We start from the raw sequence: 12,817 nt of genomic DNA on the forward strand, positions 1-12,817 counted from the left end.
AAAAGTTCTCAGAAATTTAAAACAAACAATTCAGAAAACATGTCCTCTTATCAAAACCATAATACCTACATAGAGACATTATTAGATATTAATATAGCTTGTCTAATTAATGTGATACCTACATATAAAGAATTAAAAATAATACTTTTTCTGAAAAATTCCCGTTTTTGCTAATGTTCTGCAAGCAACTTGCAAATTGCTACTTCTGTGGTATGCCTAATTCGATTGAGGGGTTTTAGGGGTTCATACCCATCTGTCCAAATTTAAAAATCTATGATCTGGAAAGCTACATCTTAGGTGACGTAGATATTCCTCAATTTGACGTTATAGGTCAATGCTTTCAAAAGTAAAGATAGGCCTGTTCATATAATTTCAACAGAATGTTCTCGTTTGGTGTGCTTGGGTGGAATGCTACAACGCGATTGTTTGATGAATTCACATCACGCGCGCGATTAGTCGCAACTTGCATAATTGGCTCGAATTCGTGAGTGACACCCAAAATGACACCATTGAACTGGCACCTTTATTATGCCCGTAAGCCCCGTTTTTACGAAGATATAAGTCCATGTTATAGGTACGTTACGATGTTAAAGCTTTGCACGGAAAGTCGTGAGTCATTGCTAAAGGATACCGTTAGCATTTTATGCATACGACGTGCGAATGCAGCCAATTTGCAGTAAAGTAAAAACTTAAGGGGAAAATAACCAGTGGACTTTAAAAAAGTATTTTATTATTATAATCTGTATATATTATATTTATGCTACGCTTGTTCAGTGCGAAATATTAAAATTGGATAGTCCCCAATGTTCTCTTTAAAAATTCAATCAATTATCTTTCGTTGAAAACTAATTTATTTATTTTTGACAAAGCGTTCAATTTTCTTATTGTAGGACGCGCATTAAAAGATTTGCTTAGTTAGAACTTGATATTAGAGGCAATTTTAGGATGTTCCTAAATCTTAAAATAATTAAAATATTGTTATCATCAAAAAGGAGCATAGCTTCGGTAAATTCAAGTTGCTCAAATGGTATAAGTAATATTTTTTCAAAATATTAATAATCCAGAGGAACGGTATTGCAAAGAAATAGCGGCCAACTCTCCTCTTAAGCGAGCAAGCAAAGCGACGTAGGGTCTAAAATTGCCCGTAAATCTACTCTGCTTCTTCATCTCTTGGAATTAATTCCAGTTTTAGTTATTCGATATGATACTGATCTGTCAGTGTCTAAAGTGACGTTTTTGATTGAAGATCAGTATCATATCGGAAACAGGTCGAAAAACTAAAACTCGAATTGGCCTGTATGACACGTACCTATCACGCGAGATAATTTCATGTCTAGATTTTTATCTTTATAAACTTTTCTAATTTACCTTACTTTTAAAGCTTTAAGTTCTTGTTTAGAGTATCAAACGAAGCTAAAATGTACATGTTTATTCATTTTAGATCCTCCACTCACCGTCTTGTTTAAAAATGTACTCAGGGACCTTAGCTTAACAAATTTAAAAATGGGACTGTTTTTTTCTAGGAGGAAAATAGTTATTTACTATACAAGTGCGGAATAGAGGAAATTCGAAACGAGTGGTGATAAATCAAATCGGCACGAGTTGCGAATTACTTATTCGCACGTGTATCGTACACCGTTTTACAGTACATATTTTATGGCCCTTTAAACTTATGGACTAAGGACCATATGTACTGTAAAATAATATTTCCATACGTGTACCTATCTTTTATAGGCACAAACAATTGAAATGGAGGCAAGCCCCTTAGGAAATTTCCCTCTCTTCCTTCATTTGTGCCTCGATTGCAATTTTATATAAGAACGGCTAAAGTTACATACAACTTACAAAACGGTTTATAAGCAATCTATTTACTATTTAGTTTTGTAACAGCGACGTTTTTAATCAACGAGAAGTGTAATTTAAAAATTATGAGTTGCTCAAATGTTGACTAAATAATGCGTAGATTATGTTATGCTAACTTTTTTGTACTTAAGTAAAAAAGCTACATGAGCGCCATATTTCATGATTTCTGATGGATACAAAAGTAACCTGGTGGAATGAGTTAGGTTTCAATTTTCTGACGTTACTTACATCATATTTTTATCAAATCTGCTGGTACCATATTGGCTCCGAAGCAATGTAGTGAAGCGATAGAAGCCGATATGGAACGGCTATAAAGCCACAACGACCACTATCAGAGTGCTTGCTTCCACAATTTTCCCTAGTGAATTTCAAAATTAAACTATTTACAGGTATCTACGCAAACGTAATCTCAACTATCCTGAAATAATCCAGCTGAGAATTCGATTCAATTCCCGCAAACGACCTACTGGCCATGCAAGGTGTTATTATTATTAATTATACGAGTCGAGCGACGGGATGAACCAGAATGACTCATCTTCCTGGCGTTGTACCGGCTATTCGCCACAGCTCTTGGGAGCCTGCCTATATCCTGATATCGCCTGTCCTGTCTGCGTCACTTTTGCACTTACATTACTTGTTAGAACATACTGACGATAAAATGGCGACCATCTTAGCCCTACAGGGGTCTGCTTGGCAACTAGGTGTAAGTACTAAGAATTGGAGTAATAGGCACTAGTTTTTACGAAAGCGCCTGGCATCGCCTTGCCTCCCAAGCTAGAGGGGAAACTAGGCCTTATCGGGATTAATCTTTTCTCACGATGTTTTCCTTTACCGAAAAAGGACTTATATCAACAATAACATTATACATAATCATAATATACATGAACCGTTTTTGTCTATAAAACCTAAAGTTAAAGTAAGGAGGACAAATCACACGCGTAACAAATTACCTATTACAAAACTTGGCCGTAACTACCTACACTGTTCCTCGTGAGTGCACGACTCATTCACTCACTGGCAATCGGAATCCATCGTCACTTCGCAACTTTTGCCAACCGTTCGCGAACTGTGAAAAGCTATTTAACTAACGATCACCACAAACAGACATTGTGCGGATTGCACGAAATTTGATCTCCACCAGGTCCGACTATCCAAGGAGATATCTTTATAGAAACTTATCTTTCTACGCTGTATAACTTTTCTTGTTGAATCAATAACCTCTTTAATGTTATTTTATGTTTCTTTTCTTTTTGTCAATTATCTACATTGATTCTTCTCACTTGATGGTCTCATCGGAATATCAGCACTGGAAGTCGTCAGAAACATGGCAGTGGCACTTTAAGTACATTCTAACGTTTTTGTTATATGAAAAATTGTCTCGTTTGCATTTACGAATAAATATATTTCTATTCTATTCTACCAAAGAGAATCTGGACTAGAGGAATATTGTCAAAGTAAATTATGTAGTCAGTACATTTACTGCCATCTTTCGACACAAATGATTAACACTTTTAGAACGCCATTTGACTTTGATCCTTATTTTTTCACTGATATGTGTTAAATTTGTTAAATGTCAAAAAGTATCGCCATCTAAACAAGGATACCATCTTTTCCATCGATGGCGCCATACCTTTGGCCTACTTATAACTAGTACAATGGCCTAGCTTTATCTAACTACGCCTCAAATCAACACGCCGTCAAGAACCTGAACTCTCGACGCGCCTTCCATCTTTAGCGGTTGTCCAAAATATTTCATCCCGAGAGTGTGGGTTCGGGGTTTCGGTGTTCTTAATAATGCTTGTGCGAGGGATTGCGAGTCGAGTTTGCAAGTAAACTAGCGTAGGTAAATACTTTTTCTGCGCTCCGGCCGGAAATCGTCCACTTCTGACCCATCACTCTGCACTAAACTTAGTCGGTACTTTGGGTGTCTCACGGAGGTTTTGTTATTAATACTATTTATACGTAATCTGAGAAAGCTTTCCTGTAGGGATCTGATCGTCGTTCTTGTCTACGTGGCAGCGTGACAAAACGGTGTCCGTCACTTTCTATCCCGCGGTGTTAGAACGTGACAGTTATTTTATCACGTGGATAAATCCATCCAATACGCCGGCTGGTTTGTCCGATCACTAGTTGCGAGTGGAATTGTATCCTTGAGTAGACATTGATACATCTCTTGTTGCAAGCTGGCATCGCGGCCAGGAATAGGTACCTATAGGTAGTTTACTGTCAGTGACGTACCTATTTCTATTTAGAAGGTGTTTTAGTGCAATATAGCTAAATATGTCCTTAAACTACGTCCAAGACCACCGGTGGACGGGCAGCAGCGTCCCTCAAATTCGGTGTACTCGACTGCGATCGCCAACCCGCCTGCCAAGCGTGGCGATTATGGCATTCACCCCCCCAAATGGGCAGGCCTATGTTCAGCAGTGGACGTCTTATGGCTGACATGATGATGATGATGATGATAGCTAAATAAATTTCGTGAGACGTAGACATTAAGCTAATAATTATAGTAAGTAGTTAAACCGTAGTTAAACTCACGTGTTTTGACTCACATGTTTTGTCTGTGTGTGTTGTGTCAGAGTGACTAAAAACAAGTGAGTTAATCATTAAATTAGGGTTAAGAAAGGGGTATGGAATTGTCAAATACAGGGTGGCTAAAAAATAACTGCATTCCCGTTGCCAGGGAGGTTTTGGGATTATACTGACTTTTACTGGGACTGTTACTATGGGACCAACCCCGAAATCGTGAAAAAAAATCTGGCTGTTTCATACATTTTGGTTGGTCCTTTTTCTATGGGAGGGTACATTTTTTTTGCGAGTTCGGGGTTGGTCCCATAGTAAAAGTTGCTCAGTATAATCCCAAAACCTCCCTGGCAACAGGAATCCAGTTATTTTTTAGCGTGTATAAAAACTTGGGATTATATTGCCGAGCGAATCCCATGCTCTCATTGCGATGGATACTAAAACAAGGATAGTTTCAATGATAATAGCATTGAACATGTAAACGTATATTGTATCGGAAATGTAGCCTAATGGATGTCATGTTCCGGGTTTCAATTGCTCGTCCTACAGTAGGTACCTATTACACGGACATCAGTCTTAGGCATCTTGAAGTAATATAACTACCACAGATCTACAATTAATTTAAAATTAAGATAATTGAGGTGTTGAAGAGAAGCCATCACAAATATGAATACTTACATCATGAGTGCGAAAGAGGCAGACTACAAATGAAAAATAGTGAGCATTTTTTAGCTTTCATAGCGACCGCTAACGGCCGCTTCAGTATACCAAAACGAAAGATCTCTAAATCTCTGTAAAGTGTAAAAAGCGTGTAAGGAGCATGAGTCGGTGATATTCTTACAAAAGCAAAAAAAACGCATCAAGTATTATTATTGTATTCAATATTTCTACAGTTCACTTGGTTGTTAACTTCTACCTCTACTTGTAACATCGTCATTACTATTATCTGAAAGATATCGCTTTTTAACGTTAAGAACGCCCGTTATTTTGACACTGACCGCATCAATATCATTGACGTAACCGTATATACCCACTTCAGTTCGTCTATTTTGCGCATGTGTTCACGATCGTATCGCATATCTGTTGACTTATGCGTTATGTGCACAGCTGATTAATAGCACGGTCCGGAACGAGACTGATTGGGCCGATGCCGTATATTTCCTGGACTAAATACTGGGGGATTTTAACGTTGCCATACTATGTGAAGTGAATGTCTAGACTAGACGTCCTCCCCTCCTCCTCTAGAGAGACCTGTATTAATTATCAATTTTTATAATGGGATCTACACTAAAATCGCGAATTAGATATCTGTCCTATCAACATATTATGACCAGTCGACATGTGTGTGATTGCAACTTTTCTGCCTTTTGTGATAGGTAGGTACCTAACCTAACCTAACTTTTGGATGAGATTAGCTCAGGACCAGGACAAGTGGCGTAAGTAGGGGAGACCGAGGTGAGTTGTGACAGAGGAGAGTTGTGACATTGTCGATTTTTTGGAATCTATTAACTAAAAACTAGGTCGTAATAGCGCGCGTTTGTTAGTTCAAGTGGCGAGCTAACAAACGCACACTGTTGCGAGCTCACTAACAGTTATTAGATTCCAAAAAATCGACAATGTCACAACTCTCCTCTGACACAACTCACCTCGGTCTCCCCTACCTACTAGAAGAGAGGCCTATGCTCAGCAGTGGGCGATAAAGGGCTGATATGATGATGATGATCTTTCCTAAATGTGAATTTAACTCTGCCTGTCTCTCTGTTACCTATTTATCCTTAAATCCCTGAACCGATATAGATGAAATTTGGTATTGGAAGTAAATAAATATGCGCAGTTTGAACTGCATGTGTATGTACTTATGTAGGTAAAAAGAATTTTGTATAACAGTTTATCAATACAAAACGTGATGAAAAATAAAACTATTACAAAATCACGTTCCTATTACAGCCCGGAGAACTTAAAAGTGTAAATAATAACTCGCGATATTTCACCCCGTATTGTAAGTGAGCAAATACCGCAAATTGAATTGTGGCGTTTCGTGGCGTCGCGTGGCGTGCCGTGGCGTAACGTGGCGTGACGTCACACGTCCGGCGTGCTTTCAGCACCCGACAGTTTTCGACTGGGTAATTTGTTGCCTCGCTTTTAGATGACATTGCCAACAATGCATTCGGTGTTTGGTGCTGAATGTATTTTATTTTCCATTGAATATATTTAGAAACACGAACACGATGGATTAGGTCACCCAGTTAATATCTATTTGCATATGAAGTACTAGGCTACTCTGTGTCCGCTTACTTACTTCATTAATAATACTTTTGTTTATGTTTGAAGGTCTAAATTAATTAAACATTTATGTACCTAGTAAAGAAACTGGGACAAAATAATTATAATCAGCCCTTAGGGGTCAAAGTCGCTGAAGTAAGGCTGTCTCGAACGAAGGTTTTTGAGAATAATGTTTAGGGTTCGGTAGTCAAAAAGGAACGCTTACTTGGCGGGTTTGGGGTCATGATCCTGAATGTCAAGACTGTGTTAAGTTGGTCATTACTAAACAAATTTCCCTATGGGGCTGACCATAAAATCGAAAAAAAGATCTAATAGACATCTTGAGGGCTTGAAGTAGACGAAGCGTCCCAGAGGACATAATTTTTTCACGATTCCAATCATGATTTGTCATAATTCATTCATAAAATAATAAATAATAATAATTTCAGCAATGGGCAAGGCCTCCTCTCATGCGCGAGAGGGCTGGGCTATAGTTCCCACGCTAGCCCAATGCGGATTGGGGACTTCACATACACCTTTGAATTTTTTCGCAGATGTATGCAGGTTTCCTCACGATGTTTTTCTTCACCGAAAAGCTAGTGGTAAATATCAAATGATATTTCGTACATAAGTTCCGAAAAACTCATTGGTACGAGCCAGGATTTGAACCCGCGACCTCCGGATCGAAAGTCGGACGTCATATCCACTCGGCCACCACCGCTTCTCGTTCATTTTTTTTCATAATTTTTATCGGGTTGGAAATCTTGTTGAGAGTCATACTTGAAACTTAAGATGGTCATAATCTTAATACATTTTTGACATTCGGGGTCACGACCCCAAAGTCACCCAGTATAATTTCGCCTTGATTAGTTTAGTTAGTATTATTAGTTTTACCTATATTTCAAGTAATTCTGCAAATACCAAAGCCGGCCAAAACGCACCACATACATTGCTCGAATTGTGTAGATGTGTACAGCAGCTGATTAATTGGGCCGCGTAGCAGAACTATTAAATGAAATACCTCATCTATACTAGTTAAAACATAATATATTTTACACCTCGAAGTTGCAAACTTCCATAATGAAGCACGTAACGTACCTATGTACAGTCACCTGTAATAATATGTTACACAACGAAGGCCGCAAAAATATCTGAAACGATCTTATTTGTAGAGCCACAAGAGCATCAATGTCACGAATAAAACAACGCGCCAAAAGCTCAAAAACTCAAACCTTTTGCAAGGGCGCTTTTACAAGCAATGAAAATAACCAAAAATTACAAAATACAATTACAAATATGGAATCAACCAAAAGTAACTGCCACCCTGGAATTACTTTCCAAATAGGTATTTTCTAAAGCTCGCGTTTAAAATAATTATGTGTTACAGTCTAAGTGTTGTACATATATTAGCTAAGTTCTTTTTTTATTTCTCACGCTCTGAAAGAGGGTCATTGTTGTTCTAAAAGGTGTCAGAAAATGATCGGTTTCTGCACTAGAGCATTTTAGGTTCCAAGTACGATTTTTTTTTACGATAAGCAATGAAATTTGGGTATAAATGGACTTGTTAAACAATTTCAATTCTGATATTTGACTCCCCATTCCATAAATAACGATACCTTTGCCTAGATATTGTTAATTGAAAGTAGGATCCTCAAAAATATTATAATCATTTATTCTTAGTCATGTTTAAAAAAAAACACATGCATTTTACTTTCCTCGTATTGGAAATGAAAATTTGAGTTCTAACACAGAATAACTAGGTAATAGTACTACCGTACAGAAAATTCACTCCTTTACAAAAGTCAGATTTAGGTATAGGTAAAATTATACCTATACTCGCCGCCTGCAACAAAATTGAAACTTATAACCGCGCACGAACCGTGAATCTTCTTTGCGCCAGCGTCACGTGACACGACTATCGTGCGGTCGAGCGGCAGCCCACTGCCATACGCCTGCCCTACCCGGGAGGTGCGCCGGCCAAATGTACCTAAACTGCGTAGTGACACCCTTCCGGTGCTAACTCGGTTGAAAGGCATCATTCCAGCCTCAGGCTATTGGCGCTCTCTCTGCGTTCGAGTGCCAAACTACCTCGGCATAAATGAGTGCCTTTCAGCCCTTGGTTAACAATCTACTATTAGATAAGCTGATAAAAGGCTACAAATATAATGACCACCAAAAAATACTTTGGTACCCTAAATTAAAAAATCATACTTACCAAAAAAAATTACTGAACACCAATAAAATAAGGCCTAAAAATACAAAAGTACCACCGTTTTAATTACGACTGCACTTCAAATTGTATTCAAATACCAAATATATTGAATGATCACCAAAAATCATTAATGATCACCAAATCTTGAAGACCAAATTAATGCGATATTTTCACCTAAATAAACCACTATGATTACCAAAACATGTATACATATTACCAAATAAAGTAAACTGATGCCAAAATTACTAGCCCCTCCCGCTTAACCCCCCCGTACCCCGTACCGCATACCTACCTAACCTAACCTACTTTTCTAGTAGCATTCGTTATGCTACTAGAGAAGTAAGTTAAACTGCTATCAGTTTGAACTGCTATCAGTTAAGTGGGTTAGGTTAGGTTTGAACTACGACCCTTACAGAAACGAAATGCTACTAGAAAAGTGGGTTAGGTTAGGTTTGAACTGCGACCCTTACAGAACCAAACTGTTATCAAAAAAGTGGGTTAGGTTAGGTTTGAACTGCGACCCTTACAGAAACGAAATGCTACGAAAAGTGGGTTAGGTTAAGTCTGACCTGCGACCCATACAGAAAAGAAATGCTACTAGAAAAGTGGGTTAGGTTAGGTTTGAACTGTGACCTTTACAGAAAAGAAATGCTACTAGAAAAGTGGGTTAGGTTAGGTTTGAACTGCGACCCATACAGAAAAGAAATGCTACTAGAAAAGTGGCTTAGGTTAGGTTTGAACTGCGACCCTTACAGAAAAGAAATGCTACTAGAAAAGTGGGTTAGGTTAGGTTTGAACTGCGACCCTTACAGAAAAGAAATGCTACTAAAAAAGTGAGTTAGGTTAGGTTTGAACTGCGACCCATACAGAAACGAAATGCTACTAGAAAAGTGGGTTAGGTTAGGTTTGGTTTTAACTGCGACCCATACAGAAACGAAATGCTACTAGAAAAGTGGGTTAGGTTAGGTTTGAACTGCTACCCTTACAGAAAAGAAATGCTACTAGAAAAGTGGGTTAGGTTAGGTTTGAACTGCGACCCTTACAGAAATGAAATTCTTCTAGAAAAAGGTGACGAAGTGGATTAATTAATTTAATAGGATATAATGATATATTAAATATTTGCACATTTTAAATTAAAATGTGGTTACAATTTTGGTGGTCATTTACTATTTTTGGGTTTACAATGATTATTTTGGAGTAATTTGCTTCAATAGGATAGCAAGATTTAAAAATTTGGCTATAATTTTACATTAAAATGGAGTTCTAATTTTGGTGGTCATTTACTATTTTTGGGTTTACAATTATTATTTTGGTGTGATTTTCTTTAATAGGATAGCAAGATGTAAAAATGTGGTTATCATTTCACATTAAACTGGGTTTAGAAATTTGGTAATCATTTACTATTTTTGGGTTAATAATGATTAGTTTGGTGTCATTTCCTTTAATAGGATAGTAAAATGTAATAAAATTGATAATCATTTCACATTTAAATGGTGTTATAATTTTGGTGATCATTTATTATTTTAGGGTGGTAAAATATATTTTTTTGGTATAAAATTTTACTAAATCTGGTGATCAGTTAAATAGCAGCCCTGATAAAATAGGTAGGTAGTGAATAATTTTGACGCGTAGTCATCCGCAATTGCATTGGTTGTATTATAATCTAAAAGAGATGTGGATTACAACCAATGCTATTGGTTGAATCCCCTCATCATCGCCTCAGCGAAAGGCAACCTAAAAACTCAATAGGGTATTTGACTACTAGTCAAATCAGTTTCTTTTTTCGAACTGTCAAAACGATTTTGCTACTATGGAATTTATATGAAACACTAGCATGTGACGTCACAATCAAATTACCTACTCTTTATAGTTTTATACGGGTCTAAAAATAGAAATTGTGTCAAAAAATAACTGCTTTCCACGGTTCTCTATTAATCTTCTAGCGCTTTATTTCATGCATGGTGTAAAATAATTTATTTTAAATACAGTCAAATACCATAGATTCAACAAAGTTGAGGTACTGCTTAAACACACCTACCGTCCAGCAGCTCGCGTCTGATTGCAACGAACATTAATTGTCACTAATGGATGACTCGTGATTTCTGTTATAACGATATCGACCTCGACGATTACAGACCCACGGGTATTTTGGTCGCGTTTTCGCCATTTCTCGCTGACGTCGCTGTTGATAAGACATCCGTCACTGGACGGATTTCCGTTGACTGATTTAAATTTGGCGTTCCACGATAAGGTAAGCTTTCAAATGTTTGACAGTGTAATTCATTGACAGCCCATTTGTCACTTGTATGACTTGGAAGATGCCAAATATAGGGATTGAGACATTGTCCTGTAGTAGATTGAACGTACCTAATCGTAATGTCTCTAAGACGGTTCATGGTCAGCACAAATTAGTGTTCCCGTTATTAATTTATTAGGTATTTGTGGAAGTACGACTGTTATGTAATATATGGTTTAGTAGCAACATAGGTCATCATCATCATCATCATATCAGCCAGAGGACGTCCACTCCTGGACATTGGCATAGCAACATAGGTACCTAAACTTATATAATATAATAACAAAAGTTCAGCAGCAAGAGTAAAGTGCATATTGTTATTCTAAAGGAATACTATAGGATGTGACTGAGTGGCGTGGTAATAAGAGCAATAATTCATTATCAATCTTTGTACGAGTACATCGAGCTGCAAAAGATCATGGAAAAGTAGGATAAAATAAAATCACGCTTGAACTGCTCACGCGGCTGGAATGATGCCTTTCAACCGAGTTAGCACCGGGGGGGTGTCACTACGCAGTTCAGGTACATTTGGCCGGCGCACCTCCCGGGTAGGGCAGGCGTATGGCAGTGGGCTGCCGCTCGACCGCACGATAGTCGTGTCACGTGACGCTCGCGCAAAGAAGATTCACGGTTCGTGCGCGGTTATAAGTTTCAATTATTATGCGTCATATTTTCTACAAACATTTCTATCCAATGTGCATACTTTCCACAAATCTCTACTGTGTGAAATTAGTAGACGCATTTAATTCCACTTTACATTTTTAATGTGCTATATTTTTCCCGTTTAATGCGCTTTTTAATTTTACTCTTTCTCTTGTTCTTTTTTGCTTAGCTTGTTTTTTTGTAATTCCTGTTGTGTAATTATTTCTGCCTAGTTTAACCCTTAACCAAGAACGTCTAAAGACGTCGTATATTAATATATTCGTATAATATATTCATGCAGCGTGAAGGACGATATTAGTGTTGTAGCATTGTTACACTGTTAAAAGCAAAGATTTCAAAAGTAAGGTTAGGCTCGTTCATAATTCCGAACTAACATTAACGTTTGGTGTGCCTGGGTGGAATGTGAATGGTTGATGAGTTCACATCAGGCGCGCGATTGGTCGCAACTAGTTGCGTTTGATTGCACGATTGGCTCGAATTCGTGCATTACACCGCTGTACTGGCACCATTCTTAGTTTCCGTAAGGCCTTTACGAAGTAATATATAAGTCTATGGTTAAAAGCTTATGATTTCAGATAAATGACGTTATTTATAAACGCGCTACGAGCCTTAATTTGCTATTAACCGTTTATCTTAATCTGTCATTTTGACTTGTGTATTTGTAAGAAAGGGATATAAAATGAATTAAACAACTGAAGATTGTAAAGTTTAATGAATAGTGATTTGTTTCTACTAATATCGTTATTGGTTAGTGTCATATTTAGTCATACGGCTCGATTCGGAAAATGAATTAGATTTCTACTAGACTTCAACAAGTTACGATACGGATAATTTAAAGATATTTGTAAGATAGATGTGTCAAATTTTACGTTTCCGCGATTCTGGAGGTCCTCTTGAACGATTTCGACAAGTTATGACTTACCAAGTCACATCTAGTCGATATCTAAATCGTATCAAGATCTTGTGATTATCTCGAAATCCGAATGGGCCAGATA

Source organism: Cydia splendana, chromosome 17 (assembly GCF_910591565.1).
Source record: "Cydia splendana chromosome 17, ilCydSple1.2, whole genome shotgun sequence".
Taxonomy (NCBI): Eukaryota; Metazoa; Arthropoda; class Insecta; order Lepidoptera; family Tortricidae; genus Cydia; species Cydia splendana.